Source organism: Megalobrama amblycephala, linkage group LG7 (assembly GCF_018812025.1).
Source record: "Megalobrama amblycephala isolate DHTTF-2021 linkage group LG7, ASM1881202v1, whole genome shotgun sequence".
NCBI classification, from domain to species: domain Eukaryota; kingdom Metazoa; phylum Chordata; class Actinopteri; order Cypriniformes; family Xenocyprididae; genus Megalobrama; species Megalobrama amblycephala.
The window spans coordinates 23,923,701-23,944,153 of NC_063050.1; the positions used below are offsets into that span (position 1 = coordinate 23,923,701).

The 20,453-nt window shown below is 37.4% G+C and overlaps 1 long non-coding RNA gene across 1 annotated transcript; it reads right to left on the reverse strand.

Moving 5' to 3' along the window:
* Positions 1-86: 86 nt before the first annotated feature.
* On the reverse strand, positions 87-16,683 carry LOC125271421. Its single transcript, XR_007185602.1, has 3 exons — positions 16,111-16,683; positions 15,778-15,878; positions 87-983 (listed from the first exon to the last, which is right to left on the reverse strand). It is a non-coding gene; the product is annotated as an uncharacterized LOC125271421 (long non-coding RNA).
* Between the last annotated feature and the right edge of the window lie 3,770 nt (positions 16,684-20,453).

Consider the following 20,453-nt stretch of genomic DNA (forward strand, 5'->3'; position numbering starts at 1 on the left):
TTAAGGCATTCTTTTTTAATAAAAGTAGCTATTATTTAGAAATACTATTATTAAAAAAAGAAATTGTTGCTGACCCCAAACCTTTGAGTTGTAGTGGTAGTGTACATTTAAATTGTAAATATATAAGAAAATGATTAAAAAAAAGATTCTAAATTATTACTGCTAAAATATTTAATATATGTGCTAATATATTTGTACACCACCTCACATGTGCACTAATAACAGTTCAGTAACGTGCATTCTATTGGCTATTGCTACACATGCAAACATTTTGTATTTAGTATACTGTATAATCAAAAAGTCTGATACATAAGTTGATCTACCTGAGAACCGGGTGCTCATGGTCTCCAAACCAGGGGGAGCATATCCCAGTGATATTTCAAAAGGTCACTATCATTATTGTTGCTTAGCAACCTGGAGCACAAACTGTAGATATACACATCAATGGCTGAGAGGCTGCTTGATGAAAGTACTCTAACTGCTTAAACCACTGTTTATTTTTAGAATGTGACAGCACATTTTTTTAATATATATATATATATATATATATATATATATATATATACACACACACATGATATTAATTCAGTTCTTCCATGTGTTGTTTTCATGCTTACATTCAACTAATGTTCTATCCATTTGTAGCTACCTGCTGGATATCCAAAAGCTTTAGAGGTTACTCCTGCAGCTTACATTGCATTGTATTACTATCATAAAACTTCTGATCGTAGTATTACCAGACACTTTGAATGTGTCAAATGCTTGAAATCCTTAGAAGTGTTGTGTTGTTCTCTTAAGTACAGCATCTTGGTGTTCTAGTGTCGGTTCTGATCCGTGGCTCTCCTCCTGTGCTGAGTATGATGGATCTCCCTGGCTGCTCTGTAGGGGAAGGCAGGTTGGATAAGGTGATTCATCTCAACCCCAAAGTCTCTAATGGATCGACCATCCAGCAGCGTTCGAGAGTTCATTACGGCTTCCTAGCACTCAAGTCAAGAAAAGAGGGGAAATAGTTGGATAAGATGAAAGGAATCAGAAAACAGACATTGCAAACCTGTGCAAATTAAAAACAAGATACAAATAAAACCAACAAAAGCACAGTTCTCTTATTTTCTAAAATTCTGGGAATTCGATTGTGTTCTTGGGCAAACAACATGACTCACATTTGATGCTGAGCTTGTAGCCAATCTCCAGTTTAATGCAGTTCTGTCTTTTAGCCAATGAGGCGTGGGCGGGTTGCTGAGTCCCAATTCATATGCTTGTTTAGTCAATTTAATTAGACAATTAACCCCAGCGGTCGTACACACACTGTTGCTCTCACCGCTGTGTCGAGCTTCTCTGTGTTTTAGACTACTGGCTATGCAATTGTCCAGGGGAGCACAAATCAATACAAGATCAACATGTTTCAACTAATGTTCATAGGGAGGAGTGAATCTCTTAAATCAACTTAGACACTGTTTACTTTAGATAGTTTCCCATGGCAAAAAAAAGAAATACCCAGAGCTTTGAGCAGAAGCAGTGATTTGGGGGAATGCAGGAAATTAAACGTGCTCTGTGAATCAATTGGTGATTGTGCGATTACAGAATGATAAACTAAGAATGATAACTGTTAATGATGATGATTATATTTATAGTCTGTTCTTTTTCTCAAATTTGAATTAACTGGGTAACTGGAGTTTGCTGATGTGGAAAAGGCACTTCATAAAACATTACTGTGTGCATTATGCTGAACATACACTATTGTTCAAAAGTTTAGTATTGGAAGATGCTCACCAAGGCTGCATTTATTTGATAAATATACAGTAATATTGTTAAATATTATTAAATATTACTACAATTTTAAATGACTGTTTTCTATTTAAATATGTTTTAAAATGTCATTTATTCCTGTTTTGGCAAAGCTGAATTTTTATCAGCCATCACTCCAGTCTTCAGTGTCACATGATCCTTCAGAAATCTTGCTGATTTGCTGCCCAAAAAGCATTTCTTATTATTATAAGTGTTGAAAACAGTTAATATTTTTATGGAAACAGTAATACATTTTTCTTTAATGAAAAGAAAGTTTTTATTTGTAACTGAAATCTTTTGTAACATTATAGAGATATTTACTGTCACTTTTGATTAGTTTAACAGATCTTTAATGAATAAAAATGACTTTGCTAAATGTTCAGTACATTTGTTAGTGAATGAAACCATACTCACTAACTTTTAATATATAGATGTCAAATTTCTATTTTGTATCAAACAATTTAAAAGGACAGACTTTACCCTCATATTTGATCAGTGCTTCCCTGTCCGCTCAAACAGATAAAAGGCTTGGTGCTGAAGAGGTGTATATCACACTCAATGGAAGATAAGGAGGAATGTGTCATACAGTGAAGTCTCTGTGGTTAACTGTATGGCATTCATCCTTAGAGGTGACCTCTCAGCACCTCCCTCCCGTCCTCATAGCTGTAAAAAGCCATCTGAGAGAGAGGCTATAAAGGAGGGGCATAGCAAGTGTAGATGCTCCAAAGCATTGATTCGATAGAGCTCTTCCATTTAACGTCCATAAACAGGACTGAATCATCCATATATTTTTAATCATTTTGTATTTTTTTCCCTATGATCTGATTTCACTCTCTTTGCATTCCAAATGTTATGTTTTATTTTGCCATTTTTCCTCATTGGTACTTCCTCTATTTTGTTTTTACATTAAATCTACCCATTTTTTCTCTTTCTTATGCTCTCTCAGAGCTGAAGTGACCACACTTGTGTAACCAGTCTGCCAAACAGAGGAAACCAGCAGTGATTTAGCAAACAAGCGATCAATCAATGGTGCACTGAAGCATGTAACACATGCCAGTCAAAACCTATTAAGTTCAAAGGGTCCCCTTTAAATTCTGCTTGAGTGGGCTGACCCTGTGGCGGGCAGCCAGACATGCCAGGGCTAAGAGGACAGTGGCCAGCATGAAGAATAAACACAAAGATTTTGGGAATATCAGATTATCAAGCTTACAAAGGGACTATTATCATACGGAAAATATTGAAAATTTACTCTCAGTATTGTTGTAATACTATGCTTTGTTCAAAGACAAATACTAATTTCTGATGTATTAAGGATATGATGATAATTGGATGGGGAAAAAAGTTAAAAAATATGATCTTTGCATTGATGTTGGTTTCAAACTATTTGTGTATACCATTTAATTATTTTGATTAAATAACATTTTATGCAAAATGTTTTCCTTGTACTTTAACTTAACAAGTATAATCATTATTTACAAAATTTTTTTCAAGCATTTTAATTAATTTTATATAGTCATAATTAATGTTTATATATATGTATAGTATAATTATATATATATATGAAAAGTTTGGTTCCAAAACACAATAACTCTTGATTGAGTAAAAAGGTGTTTTCTTTACCAAGAAAGTGGCAAGATGAAAACCACTATTTTCTGTTTCAAACTTTCACATAGCATCTTTTGGTTATAAAAATTCAAATCTACATTTTGATTTTAAAAAGTTTATTATAAAAACGTATTTTTATCCCCCCAAAACGCAATAAATCCATGACACTTTTTTTTTTCAAAATGCAATTAATCCATCAATATAAAAGTAATTTTTCAAATTTGATTTGAAAATACACAACAAAGTAAGTTGATTCACATATATGACAGAGTCTAAACTTTGCCAATATTTATCTTATATACAGACATTTTACTAAAAATACATTCAGCCGTCGTTCCCAAAATGAATTCAACAGGTCATCTTGTTAATGTTATAAATTATTTGTCATTACCGATTAAAGAGTATCTGGCGCCAGCACACGGTTAAATAAACACATTTGCCGAGTACATTGGTATTAAAAACGGCTTTTAAAAAAAGCCTTCAATGTTTACAGTGGGTGGAATGGTGAGCTGTGATTGGTTGAGTGGATATATCACGTTCTGCAGAAAAAGGAGACTGGCGTTTGTCGCATTTTGGAAAGAAATGGAGAAAACATGACAGAATAACATGGATATGGATATCGCATTTTGCGCAAAATTAATAAATTACTTTTTAATACAGACCAGATACAATACTGATTTTGGCGGAAACTAAATTTTTTTGAAAATGGCATTTATCGCATTTTGGAACCAAACTCTTCATATATAACTATATATAGTATAATTTTTTTGGAGGTTGGCACAGAGCTGGTGACGGACAGGAACCTGGAAGAGCTCGCAGAGGAAAACCCAGTGGCAGAGCCAATGGATGGAGGAGCCATGGTTGAAGGCTTCGCTGACAGTTTGGGTGGAATGGGGGCACCGACCGACAGAGGCTGAGCCAGGGGGAGTAGAGATCCAGGGAAGGAGGGGCTGACAGACCAAGGTCATGGGCCTAGAGGCCTTAGGTGAAGCTGGGGAATCCGCATCAACTTGCCAAGCTGGGGTAGATATCCAATCTAGATCCAGACTGGACTGGCGGAGGAGAAAGTTCAATGGTGGGGACTAGGGTAGGACCTGGATCCGCGGACCACCATTCTATCAGGCAGTAATCCACTCTCAGCTCGGGATGGACTGGGCAGCTGGCACAAGCTCTGAGACAGTCCTGGTGGCAGGCTCTGGCTCCATGGTGGTAGTGGACTCCAGCACTGGGTCAATGGCGGGTATAGGATCTGTCTCTGGGTCCATGAACATAGGTACTGGATTGGATTCCGAGAAACCCCTCACAAACAGGTAAGCAGACTCTACACAGATAAGAATGTACTTTCTCTAAGTGAAGCTCATCTCTGGGAAATCCACCAACTGGCCATCTGCGGGCTGACCCACAAGTCTTAAGACTTGTGTCATCCAAATTAGATAACTTTGCCTACTCACAAAAGTGAAGGTAATATTCCCATAGAGGAAGTCCTTTATGGTGGAGGTTGGTGAAAGCCGCTGCTGGTTCCATCTTTAATAATAAACTCAAAAACGCAGGAAATCGCTATGAGCACACAGGAGATAAGGAAACCACACATTAAAGGTGCCCTAGAACCCCTTTTCAAAAGATGTAATATAAGTCTAAGGTGTCCCCTGAACGTGTCTGTGAAGTTTCAGCTCAAAATACCCCATCGTTTTTTTTTTTAATTAATTTTTTTAACTGCCTATTTTGAGCCATTATTACATATGCACCGATTAAGCATGCGGCCCCTTTAAATCTCACGCTCCGCCGCCCCTGCGAGCTCTCAACTGCCTTAAACAGCAAACACAAAGTTCACACAGCTAATATAACCCTCAAAATGGATCTTTACAAAGTGTTCATCATGCATACTTTGATTCCTGTGAGTATAGTATTTATTTGGATGTTTGCATTTGATTCTGAATGAGTTTAAGGCTGTGCTCCGTGGCTAACGGGCTAATGCTACACTGTTGGAGAGATTTATAAAGAACGAAGTTGTGTTTATGAATTATACAGACTGCAAGTCTTTAATAATGAAAATAATGACAGTCTTGTCTCCGTGAATACAGTAATAAACGATGGTCACTTTAACCACATTTAACAGGACATTAGCAACATGCTAACGAAACATTTAGAAAGACAATTTACAAATATCACTAAAAATATCATGTTATCATGGATCATGTCAGTTATTATTGCTCCATCTGCCATTTTTCGCTGTTGTCCTTGCTTGCTTACCTAGTCTGATGATTCAGCTGTGAACATCCAGACGTCCTGCCCCTGTCTAATGCTTGAACATGAGCTGGCATATGCAAATATTGGGGGCGTACATCCCGACTGTTACGTAACAGTCGGTGTTATGTTGAGATTCGCCTGTTTTCCAGAGGTCTTTTAAACAAATGACATTTATATAAGAAGGAGGAAACAATTGTGTTTGAGACTCACTGTATGTCATTTCCATGTACTGAACTCTTGTTATTCAACTATGCCAAGATAAATTCAATTTTTCATTCGATGACACCTTTAAATAAATACCATAACTGACAGATGACTGAACTAAATAGGGAGTATAAATACAAGAGATAAAAAGGGAACTAAATGAGATACAGATAATAATTATAAGTAACCATAGAAACAAACGTGGCATGGTCATAATCAGAAACCAAGGAAACCAAAACTTAACAGAGCAGGGAAACAGGAAGTAACCGAAACATGGCTCTATATCAGCAAAGCAGTGATTGCCTCTGGCCTACTTGTGATATTGCTCATATATATATATTCATCATTTAATGAGACTTAAATGTCCATACAGTTACCACTTCAATCAGGCATCATTAGACAAAAGGTGTGATCAAGTATTTTTTATGAATTTAATTTGATGCATTTTTAAATAACTTAAAAGATCCAAAAAAAAAGGAAAAAGAAAAAAAAGTCTAACTAGCCAAACATTAACCTTCATAATCTGCAATAAAGTACTGATTAATGCATAGAACTCAAGGTATTGTGGGTGTATTTTTGTTGTACTTTTTGAACCCTGAGCACTTATCATTCAGTACATGGTCCTGTTCACACAGAGAACACTCACATTGCTTGAAACCCCACAGGAACGTGAAAAGTGTTCAGTGATTTACATCACATGATACACAAATGCATCACACACTCGTCTTCTTATTGATGCCAATCCCATAAACACATGCACGCACACACACACACCCGCAGTGTCACACGCTCGGTGACACAGAATGAGAGGCAGCCCCACTCTGTGTTAGTGGAACACAAGAATGAAGGGAACAGAAGAGAAATGAGCACTTTGAGTCAAAGAGGAGCTTGGGGCGTGCTGCAGGCGAGTGAGCAGTCAGAGAGAGGCTTGGCAGCTCAATGCGCCTTCTGTTGACAGCTCTCAGAGTACAGCTAAACCTAATGGCAAGAGATGGGCCCCACAACTGCTCACTTTCCTGCACTGGGTTCCTCTTTTGTGACATTAAGCTGTGACTCCGCTCAGCACATTAGTAAATATGATACCATCCATATTTCAGCACGATTCTGTTTAATGATATTGTATTAAAACAAAAGTTGGTTTAAGTTGTCAAATATGGACATTTCTTTTATTGTAAATGTAATAATACCTGAGAGATTTGGCCTCTCTGTCTTCTTACAAATGTAAGTTAGAAAAGGTAATTGACCCTTCGCAGGGAGTTTGATTGACAAGCGATCTAACCAATCAGAACGCCGAATCCGCCATTTTGTCCGACAAAGCAGTCAGGAGTTAGAAGAATAACCTCGGTGGACTTGAACTTGAAAAATGGTGTGTATTGATGTCTTTCCACGTTTGAAACAACATTCCTTCTCATGTTCGTTCATGTTTATTTGATGCTATACATGAACTAGTAGGAAGAGATGATCGGTTTACTTGCCTCTTGAGCTAAGGCGCTACAGCAATCTGTGACGACACATTAAAGAGCCACAAAATGGTTTTTATTGTTTGAATTTCTTAAAAAAACTACACAGTTTGAAAGCTGGGACTTTTGTTTAATATCATAAGTAACCTGCTTTGTCTTGTCTGTCGATGTGTTGTCAGTATCCTCTTTGCTCCACAATGTATTTTTCACTGCGTGTGGCGTGACAGTGCCATGGCTTGTCGGACAAAGCAACAGTAACTAAGGGTGCGAAGGGTCAATTGTTGCTGTCTTGCAAGATTACTGACTGAGTTAAAAGTTAAGACATCAATATTACATTAATAGTGAACATAAAACCTTTGATAAATATAAGTAGTTTAGAAAAAAAAGTTGCTAGAAAAAAGTGCTGTAAGAAACATGAAAGACGGGATAAGAAATTAAATAACATGGGACAAGGAAATGCAGATGAACAATAAAATATAAATGAATAATGGGATATATTTGCATTGTTTGTCTTGCTGATAGGCAGATTATTTTGTATTTTGTAATGGACTTTTTTCTTAGCCTTTAACTAATCTAAAGTAAAATGGTATAATAATTTGAATTTAAATCACTTTTCATTCACTATTTTTTTTCTTCAGTAAATAGCAATGCAATAAGTGGGATAATGTACAGCCAGATGGTTTATTCAATAAAGCAAAACAGATCTCCAAACGGGTGCAAACACAATGAAACAGCATGCATGGCACAAAAAATAGCAGACACTGAACTGAATGAACTGAGGGACTTAAATACACAAGGATAATGAACTCAAATAGGAACAGGTATCAAAAACCATAGTAACCAACAAAGAGAGAGAGAGAATGACACAAAGGAAACAGGTAACAAAGAGAAACAAATGAAAGTACATGCAAACAAAACAAAAAAACAAAACAAGAGGGTGATAGGCAGGGCCGTATTAAGACTACAAGGGGCCCCTGGGCTTTACCTCTTGAGGGGGCCCTTCATCGACCAGAAATATTACCTACATTCACTCAATCTTCTTAATCACAAAGAGAAAGTTATCAGCCTTTTATTTTGCATGGATAAATACCATTACCAAAACATCTGAACCTATAGGTCTGTTATAAAATATAAATATCACTGCATGAACTACAAATTGGCACATAGTCTGAACTATTTGTACAGGCTACTCATTTCGAAGGCTGCATCCTCCGGAGGTCGCATTTGAAGGCTGTATACGTCATTGAGGCCGACTCATTTAAGAAAAACAAACGTTGGATTGCAAAGCGAGAAAGAAAATACAGCATTTTGCACCTCACGAGGAATAACCATTAATTTTATTATGGTTAGGCTACTTTTCTTAAATAAGACATCCTTAATGATGTATGCAGCCTTCAAATGTGAGCTCCGGAGGACGCAGCCTTTGAAATGAGATGCAGATTCGAACAGTAACAAAGGCGTCAGTTTTACCGTTTCAATTCCAGCGCGAGTCCTTGTCTTTTGGAAGTGCATGCAAAGTGGATTTGCTTTCACACCGTAAAGATGCCATGTCAACATGTCAACAACACAAACCAAACTCTTCCAGTCTCAATGGTTGAAGGTGGGTCAAAATAGATGTTGTTCATGAGCAACCTGCTGCCATTACGTACATTTTTACATTGTTATGTAGGTTTGTAACAGGAAGTGAGACTGGAATCGCTGAAGACTCATTTTGGCAGTTCAGAATCAATTCATTCTTTAAGGCAAAAATTACTTTTTTATCCTGCAGTTTGATCTTTAAAACAATGTGACAAAAACACAAGTTCGACCCAAATGTTTAATGTCATTATTGTTACCATCTATTTGCATTAGTTTATATCCAGCTGGTCGCTTTTATCGATTCGTTTTGCAGCAAAGTTGCATAATTAAAACTAGTGTCATGAGAAAGCAATAATCATGCAGTCATGCAGCAGACATAAATATATAAACAAATCAGAAATGCATTTGATTTCAGTTCTCTTTTATCATCACTGTAATACAATACAAATCTTATTTAAATAATAATCAGTGTTCTAAAATGGAAGCAAATAAAGTGTAAAATGGAAGCAAATAATGTATACATGCATACAATATGTGTCTAATGTCAATGCTATGGCCTTTGTGTAGATATTTAAAGATGGTCATCTTTAAGCATGACTGTTTGGATTTATATTAAATGGCAACAATTTATAATAAGATTCCATCTGTAAGGTTAATAAAAGTATTGTTCATTATTAATTTCAACATTTTAAGTACAGTACCTCATTGAACGTTTTAAGAAACTGTATTTTTGTATGATTTGTATTTTTATTGGACTACTGACGACTGCAGCTTTCAGTGAGTGAAGGGTCGCACATCAGTCGAGAAGCGCAGTGCCGCACCACGTCTTTAAAATTCGAACACATTGTTTTCTTTGGGGCTGTTCACACAGAACGCGCTTTTCCATTCCAATGCGCTACTTTTTCTTTGTTTTTCTATGTAAGCATGCGCTAGAAGGATGTGCAGAACCGTTGCGCTCGCGTCTTGCAGCATCTCGCGCATGACATGGCGTTCTAAAGCCATGAATCAGTTCAGCTAAGTTAAAATCAGTTTTAAAAAGCGTCTCGAGACCTTGCGGTTTCCCCCATTCCACATTTCAAAGCAAAAACGCGCTCTGTGTGAACGAACCTTATGAGTGTACGCACACAGGCAGCGCCACTCGGTCTGTCCGTGTTGTCCAGATACTGATACTGTGAGTTGCTTGCTGCTAGACACGGCGCGTCTTGATGCACTTCACACACAGGACCGCACATGTTTTCAAAGCAAAAGGGACAGTCATCACATTATAAAATGCGGTTATATTTTTTTCCGGCATCACGGGGCCCTCCCTCAGCCCGGGGCCCTGGGCTTAAGCCCAGGTAAGCCCGTGCATTAATGCGGCCCAGGTGATAGGGACCCTAATCAACCATATAATATATTAAGTTATGGCAAAGACAGGTTCAGAAACCTCTCGGATTTCATCAAAAATATCTTAATTTGTGTTCCGAAGATGAACAAAGGTCTTACAGGTGTGGAACAACATGAGGGTGAGTAATAAACTTGAAATTGATAAATAGTCTACTCCAGAAGTCCAATGAAATCATAGTTACCAATTTTCTCTATGTAAACAGCATTATAGGAATATTATTGCGCTATGACAAATGATATAGTAATAATATAATAATATGGTAATTGGATTGTGGATCAAAGTAGAGTAGATCCAAATGTGCTCATGCTCTTTACACTACACTTTTCTGGAAGAAATTATTATTAAACCATAATATTAAATTAATATTAAATATTATAATATTAAATTAAACCGGTGTTTTTCAAATCCTGGTTCTCCAGCACATTGCATTTGGTATGTTTTACTTCTTTAATGCACTTGATTCAGGTCATCAGCTGAATGTCCATACAAAATTTCCATGACCAGGGGTCTCATTTATAAAGCGTGCGTACCCACAAAACGGGGCTGGAAGCGTGCGTACGCCAGTTCCCGCGCAAAGGTTGTGATCTATAAAAACAAACTTGACGGGAGAATGTGCGCACCTTTAAGCAAACTTTGAGCCGTGCGTACGCACATTCTGGAGACAAAAGTGATATGAATTGAGATAGTAGATGTGCTACTTTCGATCACTTTTCCAGTACACGCTGTTTTATGACAGCGAGGAGCGCTGGGAGCACAATAATTCCTCTTTAAACTAAACTGCAGATGTTATGACAAAATATTTTTTTGAGAATGACGATCAGTGATGCACACTTAACTTAGATATTATGGAAGACACTGCTGGATTCGGTGGTCGAACGGTCCGTTGTCCAGTTTGAATAGGTCCAATGATATCTTACTGTACAGCCACAGCTGCAGGAGGTGTTGATGTCAAACAATTACCATTTGAAGGATATAATTTGAGGAAAACGGTAAGATTTGCATGTTTTCTTTTTAAAATCCTTTGTCAGTGACGCGCCGAGTCAGACAATTGTATTTACACTGCAATAAATAAGTAGGCCGATCTGTTTCCACTAAAAATAGCCTATAAACTTCCTAAAAGATATGTTCACCTCATCAGCAAAACTGCATACATTTGATTTGAATTGTTTAAAACTATTCAAATACTATTTGGCCAGTGGAAATGAATGAATCAACTCTATTCTAAAACCTTTATCTGAAGTATTTTATACAATTTTGTTTTTATGGATATTTTGATATATTTATTCTGAAACATAAAGAGGATACTGGATGATCTTTATCAATATAATGTGTGGCACAAATGGCATTTATAGTCCATATCTAATATTTTCCAATGTCTTGTACCTTTGACGGTGTTAACCATGGTGTCATGTGGTTGGGAACTTGTATGGAAATGATATGCAGATGAGGTTATGCATAGTAAAACTAGGCGTCGTAAGCTCCATATATGGTGATTTCCGCGAGGAGACAGGGTGGAGATGCACGTACGCACAATCTTCTGCTGACTGGGATTTATAAAGGGATTTGTGCGCAGGTTCTGGCGTACGCATGGTTTTATAAATCTGATTTTTTTTGTGCGTACGCAGAATCTAGCTTCTGCACGTACGTACACTTTTAGTAGGGATCCTACGCACAGTTTTATAAATGAGACCCCAGGACTGAAAACCACAGTATTAAACCATAACTTGGTGATGAATGGAGTTACAAATTTTACTGAGTGCACATAAACCCTTCACATGAAGTACATTAATTTTGCCTGAATCAAATAAAATGCTTTGTGCAGCTCATGATGATCCCCATTTGCCCTATCTACAGGCAACTATGCCTGGCCCAGAAGAGAGAAACAAAGAGCTTGTCCCCCTGTCATCCTTTGGCAGCTGGAGTAAAGGAGGACTTTGATGGGGAATGTTGGGAGGCATCCCACCAGTGGGGCAAGAGAAAGGGAGGCTGAGAGATGAGAGTACCTCAGTGCAGTGCATCTACTGTATGCTTCTGCACCAGACCCCCGAATGAGTGATTACACTCAAGACCCCCCCACACCCCCCACCCCTCCTCTTCTCACCCTAAGGCCATAAGGGGACATATGAGTGGAGGTCGGGAGCATGTGTTTGACTGAGTCTAAGGATGTAATGTATGATGTGCTATATGGTTTGTATAGATTGTGATAGAGGCAGAAACAAAGCCCCTTCAACTTTTCATCTTTCTCACCTTCAGTTCTTTTTCTTTCTTTCTTTCTTTCTTTCTTTCTTTCTTTCTTTTTGTTTGTTTGTTTGTCTATCTATCGATCTATATAGATTGATCAGTTGATAGATAGACAGATATATAAGGTTAAAAAACGTTATGACCCTGGGCCACAAAACCAGTTATAAGTAGCACTGGTATATTTGTAGCAATAGCCAACATTACATTGTATGGGTCAAAATTAACGATATTTCTTTTATGCCAAAAATCATTAGGATAAAGATCATGTTCCATGAAGATATTTAGTAAAATTTTCTACTGTAACTATAGTGGATATGCATTGCTAAGGACTTCATTTGGACAACTTTAAAGGTGATTTTCTCAATATTTTGATTTTTTTTGCACCCTCAGATTCCAGATTTTCAAATAGTTGTATATCGGCCAAATATCATCCTAACAAACCATACATCAATGGAAAGCTTATTTAATCAGCTGATGTATAAATCTTAATTTAAAAAAAATGACCCTTTTGACTGGTTTTGTGGTCCAGGGTCACACACATACACACACACACACACATACATATACATATATATATATATATATATATATATATATATATATATATACTTTTTTTTTTATTATTATATTTAAATAAATAAATACATTTTGCAAATTATTCAAACAGACCCGCTGAAACAATTTCAGGATTATGGTCCAGCTGGGTTTTTAGAGGGATCATTCAAACCTATAAATCAAGAGCGCGAAAATAACATCTGCGTATATGCAGCATTCATTCCTCTAATAACAATGCGTGTTTTCCACTGACGAGCAATAATACATTTATATATTTCTTTATGTAATGCTTTTAATAAACATTCTATCAGAGGAAACCAAATCAACGTGGGCAGAAAGAATGAAAGGAAATCAATTAAAACGAAGTCACAGCTCTGGCTAGCGAATTGTCGGTGGCATTTATTTGATATAATATAGTTAATATTCTCGCTGGGTAAATTAACGCAATTTTGCCACAGTAGATGGAGTGCGGCGGGAGTGGGGGAAGTATGCGAGCTCCCCAAGGCCGGACTAATAAGCGCTTTTGAGTAAACAATAGTCAGAGCTGACCGCTGAGCCATGGAGAGCCACACGGGGCGAAAATAATTAAAGCTTATCCGCCTCATTGGTGCTAATGCCTGTAGTCTTATAGCTGTATTGTGTGACACTCTCCGTTTCAAGGAGGCATCGCATCCCTAACCTAAAATCCTTCCTTCTCCACATGCGCGTTTGTGTGTGTGTGTGTGTGTGATGCATGCGCGGTCGTTGCTCGTTTGTATTGTGTCACTCTGCTATTGATTCTGAGGCTGCTCTGGCAAGAGAGAGGCGGGTGGGCGGGGCGTGTGCCAAAAGGCAAGCTGGGGGGCGGTACTTAAGGTCAAAACATATTGTTCGCCCCAGTCCCAGTCTGCAGGCTGCCTCTGTTTTGATTGATGGAGGGGAAAAGTGGGATTTGGAGAAAAGATACAGAACACCGCAAAATGGCTGGCGCATGCGATTATTTACAGGTGAAACTGACCATTATAGGGACTGATAAAACAAAGGCTTTGTTCTCTGACTATAATGGCTATTGGTTTACTATAGGCATAGGCTGTTTAAAAGTTTCAGGACAATAAGATTTTTTGAAAGAAATTAATGCTTTTATTTGGCAAGGATATATTATAAATACATGTAGCTACAATGTTACGAAAGATTTCTATTTCAAATAAACGCTGTTCCTTTTGGAATCCTGAAAAAAGTATAATGTTTTCCACACAAAAATATTAAGCAGATTTGTTTCTTGAGTACCCAATCAGCATATTAGAATGATTTCTGAAAAATCATGTGACACTGAAGACTGGAGTAGACTAATGATGCTGAAAATTCAGCTTTGCCATAAATTACATTTTAAACACATTAAAATGAGAGCAGTTTTTAGTAATAATATTTTACAATATTACTATTTTTACTAAAAAGTTTATTTTTAAAGGTGCCCAAGAATGCTTTTTCACAGGATGTAATATAAGTCTAAGGTGTCCCCTGAATGTGTCTGTGAAGTTTCAGCTCAAAATACCCCATAGATTTTTTTTAATTAATTTTTTTAACTGCCTATTTTGGGGCATCATTAACTATGCACTGATTTTTTCAGCGCGCCGCCCCTTTAATTCGCGTGCTCCCTGCCAAACGAGCTCTCGATTATATTACAGCACATTTAGAAAGTTCACACAGCTAATATAACCCTCAAATGGATCTTTACAAGATGTTCGTCATGCATGCTGCATGCATGCTTCGAATTATGTGAGTAAAGTATTTATTTTGATGTTTATATTTGATTCTCTATGAGTTTGATTGTGCTCCGTGGCTAACGGCTAATGCTACACTGTTGGAGAGATTTATAAAGAATGAAGTTGTGTTTATTCATTATACAGATTGCAAGTGTTTAAAAATGAAAATAGCGACGGCTCTTGTCTCCGTGAATACAGTAAGAAACGATGGTAACTTTAACCTCATTTAACAGTACATTAGCAACATGCTAACGAAACATTTAGATAGACAATTTACAAATATCACTAAAAATATCATGCTATCATGGATCATGTCAATTATTATTGCTTCACCTGTGCAGATCCAGACGTTACTGGCTGCCCTTGTCTAATGCCTTTCATAATGTTGGGAACATGGGCTGGCATATGCAAATATTGGGGCATACACCCCGACTGTTACGTAACAGTCGGTGTTATGTTGAGATCCGCGTGTTTTCCGGAGGTCTTTTAAACAAATGAGATTTACATAAGAAAGAGAAAGCAATGGAGTTTGAAACTCAATGTATGTCTTTTCCATGTACTGAACTCTTGTTATTCAACTATGCCGAGGTAAATTCAAATTTTGAATCTAGGGCACCTTTAAGAGACTTTTTTGTCTAAGGTTAGCATGCTGTGAAAGCTCATCTGAGTAAATCATAAGCATGACACAGGAGTGTTGGACCATAATTAAGACACTTAAGAAATAGATCACAGTGGGCAGATGGGCTTCTGAACTAAATCCAAGCACACTGCAGGATGCTTCAAAACCGCCAAAGGGACATTTAGCAGGCCACATTTGACAAGAGGCAGTCTCAGGAAAAGTGGTTTGCACTAAACATTTATTGTAATTTATGCTAATTGTGTGATTTGAATTGTATTATTAAAATAAATCTAGTTACGCCTCAACATTTCTCACCATTATATATATTCACAATAAAAAATTGTGAGTTTTCACCTTTCAAGCTCCTAACACTTCTTCTTCTCTGAATAGGTGAAGATTGCCTACTGAGGGTCTTGGCACATTTCTCAAATGTTGCCCCATCAGCCTGCATGCCTCTGCAAAACACATCAGAAAGTTATGTAAGTATTTGTACTCAGGGTGCCTGGAGCTAAGCGCAGTGGAATTTCTCAAACGTGTGATGTACAAGTGACGTGCAAACATGAAAAGATGTGGGCAAAATAAGAGAGAGCGAGAGAGAGAGAGAGAGAGAAAATTGAAAAAAAAAAGAACCCAGAATGGGCAATACATAACCACAGGCGATGAGGCAAACCAATATTTTCTACTTACAAATTGTGCTCTCCACCCCCCCTTGTGGATCCATGCCCGTAAACGTATTGCAGATAGACAGTGTGAGGAGATCGGAGAGAAACAGGAGTAGTGGGAAACAGGTGATGAACAGAATAAAGCAGCTTTTCATTTCATCCCAGGAGCGCTACACCTCAAAGAAGTGAGAGAGGGAAGAAAGACAGACAGTAATGAGTGTAAGCTTGTTGAAATTCTTTAATCAAGGAATTTTGTTTACATGCTCTACAGAATTTTTTTAAGTATTGACAATAGTGGGAATTTAGTAGCAGCAGGTCCTCAATCTCATAAACTTAAACATAAAATGAGGCCAAAATGGTTTAGTGATTTGCCTTGTAGGAGCTGCATTTCTTGCTTTATATTTCACTCTGACAGTACTGTGCTACAAAGAATCAATACTGTGAAACTCTAGAATAGGAATTTCTTTTAGCTTGTTTAGACTGAAATAAGTCTTTGGGCGAAGCTTTAATGTCAGCCAGTAACTGGCTAGCTGTCTCAGACTTGAAACCATGGTCTAGCTCTCTAATCTCACCGTCAACAATGAGACTTTGAGTCTTATCTCCAGACAACTTTAGAAGAAAAGCCAAACATCTAAACGCATTTCCTCAATTTCAACAGGATCAAACTGGTAACTAAGCATCAAACACCTCAGGTTTGAAATATATGTTCTTTGAACTGGTGTAGGTAACAAAATGTGACCTGGTGTGACTTCTGTCCGTGATGAGCTGTCAGTCATCGTTATCCTCGCGCATGGATCATTTTTATCAGGTGCCAAAACTGTCAAACTGGGTGGTAAAAAACTCTCAGCTTTATAAATTCTGTCCTCTGATGAAAAACAATGTTAGAATTCACATTGCATTGCCAGTGGGTACAATATTAAATTTTCCCCTTTAACAAAAACTAACGTAAACCAAACTACCTCGCACTATATATAAAATACAGTGCATTATAATAATGATTTACTTTAGAATATTTGTACAGCACAAATCCATCATTTTATGAACACAGAATGTTGTGATCAATACCCAGGTGCCTCTAAAGGGATGCAGGGCTGAGCACATAATCTTTTTATTGATAAGAAACTTACAACTACTGCTCATGCCTAATGGCAAATGCAGAATAGTAAAAGGCTGTATCAGAGAGAGAGAGAGAGAGAGAGAGAGAGAGAATGAAGCGAGTCTTCATCTACAAGTCTGCCCCAGGGGAGGCCCACAAATTAAAGCTTATAAAAGGCCTCATTACTGGAACAGTTCTTCTGTCCCCAGCAACCCCCTACCTAACACACACACACACACACACACACACACACACACACACACACACACACACACACACACACACACACACACACACACACACACACACTCTTACACCAATGCCTCATGTGTCATCATGTACAGATGTTGCAAACGTAAGTCAAGAAAATGCATATCATCAAATTTAAAGGCTTCTGTGGAAAACTATGTCTAATTTATCAGTCGAGCATCATGAAGGATGCCCTGCAATTTTTCTGCACCCCCAAAATATTTTAATTAATTATTAAACCAGCAACAGCTACACTTTGGTATTTGGTATTTGGTATTTTATACTTTAAAAAGTGGCAGAGTTTGTCTTCCAGAACAATCCATTAGTCAATGGACAGTGTAAACATATTGATGCCAGGGAGAATCTCTCTAAAGATTTTACTTGGTAAAAAAAAAAAAGATGGTGAGTATTTTAAAACAAGTGCTTACATCCCTAGTGTATTCATTGTTGGTGAGCAAAAATTATATTAATTTGTTTTCCTGGTTTGGTGGCAGATCAGAACTGTTTTGTTGTTGTTGTTGTTGTTGTTGTTGTTGTATTAAGAACTGTTTCATGTTTTGGGAGTTTTTGGAGGTATACACTCTAAAAAATGCTGGGTTAAAAACAACCCAAGTTGGGTTGAAAATGGACAAACCCAGCAATTGGGTTGTTTTAACCCAGCGGTTGGGTTAAATGTTTGCCCAACCTGCTGGGTAGTTTTATTTAAACCAAATATTGTTTAAAAAATGCTATATGGCTAGCTTAAAATGAACCCAAAATAGTTGGGAAATTAAAAACCAGATGCAATTAGAGGCAACAATAATAGACAAAAGGTGAATGTTTATTAATAAGCTTTAATATTTTATTAATATAAATTTAATAGTATAATAGTTTATTAATATAAATGTATTAATAAGCAATTTAATAAATGTTTATTGTTTAATAATTATTCATTGAACATTAATAAATGTTCATTTCCAACATACTTTGGGTTAATTTTAATTAAGCAATACAGTAATTTTTAAACAATAGTTGAGTTAAATAAAACTACCCAGCAGGTTGGGCAAACATTTAACCCTACCGCTGGGTTAAAACAACCCAATTGCTGGGTTTGTCCATTTTCAACCCAACTTGGGTTGTTTTTAACCCAGCATTTTTTAGAGTGTAGGAGTCTGAATTTTTTCTTTAGTGTTACATGTATTTTTTCAAAATGCTTTTGTCAATGTCAAAACTACTAAAATGACCAGTCAAATCAAAGAAGGCGGAAATTGCTGTTATGTTCTACAGAATTCGAGCATGAATATCAGCATGACACTTTAGTTTTAACTGTCAAAAAGTGAGATGTACGTGTCTCTGAGATATTCTGGGTTTCGATAGTCTGTAATAATCTTAAAAGGGTGTTTAGCTCCTTCCAGCCAGTGTCTCCAGTCCTCCAGAGCCAACTTGATTGCCAGAAGTTCCCGATTACCAATGTCATAGTTCTGTTCCTCCGGGAATAGTTTCTTGGAAAAGAAGGCACATGGATGGAGTTTGGGTGGCTCCCCCTGCCGCTGAGAGAGGACTGCTCCTACCCCAGTAGTGGAGGCATCTACTTCCACAAAGAAAGGTAGGTTAGGATTTGGATGTGACAGGGTAGGACAGGCGCAAAAAGCTTCTTTGAGAAGTTGGAAGGCCTTCGTAGCAGCTGGATCCCAGAACAGAGAATTGGGCCTGTTTTTATAGTGGTTAACGGAGCACTGATCTTACTGAAGTGTGCAATGAATCTTCTGTAGAAATTGGCGAAGCCTAAGAAGCATTGTAATTCGTTGACAGAAGACAGTTGTGGCCAGTCTTTGACAGAACTGAGGGTGAGTTTGCCAGCCCATACGGCATAACCTGGTAGTGGCCTGAAGCTGTGAAGGCAGCCGATGCGGAGCGTAATTGTGGGAGTACAATGCATTATCACACCTCGTCCCAGTGGTCTTCCGAGGTTGGAATGGATATTTCCTGACCATGTGTTTTTTTTTTCACTGACAGACAAAAGTGAAAAAGACTTGGTTTTAAAGCAATTGTTAGTTGTCAGTGGGTTAGTTAGAATTTGTTGAAGCATTGGAAATACATTTTGGTCCAAAAATAACAAAAACTACGACTTTATTCAGCATTGTCTTCTCTTCCGGAATCCTTTCCATTGAATTGATTCCATTCAATCCTTTCATCTGTCGGCATTGAACAAGAAGGGAGCGGTAATGCACCAAAACGCTGGATGCCAACCGCCGTAAAACAAGAAGAAGAAGAAGAAGCTTCATTTACAGTCTGAGGGAGACGCACGCTGTATTCAAGCTATTCTACATTGTTTGTATTTTGATATTGCTATATTTTTTTAAATGGTGCGTAAGTGTGCATGTCGCGGATGTCCTAATCGCCAAAAACAACCATGGCGATGTAAAAGTGCATTACCAATGCCGACAGATGAAAGGATTCAATGGAATCAATTCAATGAATCAATTCAATGGAATCAATTCAATGGAATCAATTCAATGGAAAGGATTCCGGAAGAGAATACAATGCTGAATAAAGTCGTAGTTTTTGTTATTTTTGGACCAAAATGTATTTTCGATGCTTCAAAAAATTCTAACTAACCCACTGATGTCACATGGACTACTTTGATGATGTTTTTATTACCTTTCTGGACATGGACAGTCTACCGTACATACATTTTCAATGGAGGGACAGAAAGCTCTCAGACTAAATCTAAAATATCTTAAACTGTGTTCCGAAGATGAACGGAGGTCTTACGGGTTTGGAACGACATGAGGGTGAGTCATTAATGACATAATTTTCATTTTTGGGCGAACTAACCCTTTAAACTACTAGTGAACACCATATATCAAATACTGTACAGGCACTCAAATGGACAGACATAGAGTGAGAAAGAAAGAGAATGTAACATCTATGTTATAACCCCCAAAAACTTCAGACTTTTCTTTGTTTGGCCTACAGACCAAAAAAAAATAAATAAATCAGCTTCAATGGAGGACAAAAGAATGAATCTCCTGAAAATCTGT